The sequence below is a fragment of the Mizuhopecten yessoensis genome, unplaced genomic scaffold, assembly GCF_002113885.1.
Source record: "Mizuhopecten yessoensis strain PY_sf001 unplaced genomic scaffold, ASM211388v2 scaffold707029, whole genome shotgun sequence".
Classification (NCBI taxonomy): Eukaryota; Metazoa; Mollusca; class Bivalvia; order Pectinida; family Pectinidae; genus Mizuhopecten; species Mizuhopecten yessoensis.
In genome coordinates, this window is record NW_018475427.1 from 1 (window position 1) to 985 (window position 985).

The 985-nt window shown below is 33.8% G+C and overlaps 1 long non-coding RNA gene across 1 annotated transcript; it reads left to right on the forward strand.

Moving 5' to 3' along the window:
* Positions 1-302: 302 nt before the first annotated feature.
* LOC110440761 lies at positions 303-835 on the forward strand. Its single transcript, XR_002461771.1, has 2 exons — positions 303-449; positions 740-835. It is a non-coding gene; the product is annotated as an uncharacterized LOC110440761 (long non-coding RNA).
* Positions 836-985: the final 150 nt, after the last annotated feature.

A 985-nucleotide genomic window follows, 5' to 3' on the forward strand; every position in this document is an offset into this window, starting at 1 on the left:
AGAAAAAGTGTTGTTTTTGTACATCTTTGCTATGAGTAATCTGTACGCAAATCTGTCAAGATATTACAAGAACGGGAACATTAAATATCACCATTAAAGTTAGTTTACGGACAATAATATAATATGTATAGATTATACATTTACTTCCCTGATAGGAGGATAAATTATTTCTCAGAAGTGGCAATGAATGACAAAATTACTATCATTAAGTCAAATGATCAATCATGGAAAGCTGTTCGGTAATCCGAATTACGTTTTTCCGCCACGCCGGTGTTGTTAGATGAATGTTGAGAATTGTGTTATGTTATTAGTAGCAATGACAACGTGAACTTCCATTACAGCCAATACAATGTACGGGGATCCCAATCTCATCATCACATCAGGTATAAGTCCTGCGAGTTTGCTGAAACCAGTTCCGAAATTTACGTATAAAAAGAAACAAAATAAAGGTAAGTAAAATTATTTTTCATGACAGTCTTTGAAAAACCCTCTCTGGACATAAAAACACCCTTCTTTCTGATTGGTCTCCGTTTGGACAGTTATCTTTCAGATTAGTTTCTTTTGTTGGTGTGTATTAGCAATGATATAGTATATACTGTTGTAATTATTTGGATTATTCTTAACTAAAGACCTTGTACAGTGTCGAGGAGTTGTTATACTCCACTGCATGTCGAAAGCTAAGACACTTGTACCCCACTGCATGTTGATAAATAACTAAAATTTATCCCTTCTTCTTTAGCGAGACGTTTTTCTGACTCCACATCAGATCGAGAGGACACCGTTACGTATGAAAATGTCGCAAAAGGCGGAAACAGCTATGAAAACTGCAACAATTGTAAGTTTAAAAATAATTTGAAAGTCACAATAAGCGAAACAACATGCATTTGTAAACTACGTCTGCCTATAGGACAAACAATGTTGAACAATTTTTCATGTCTAGTATAAAGAGATTTGTTTCTTCATTTTTTTCTTATATTTTTCCTAA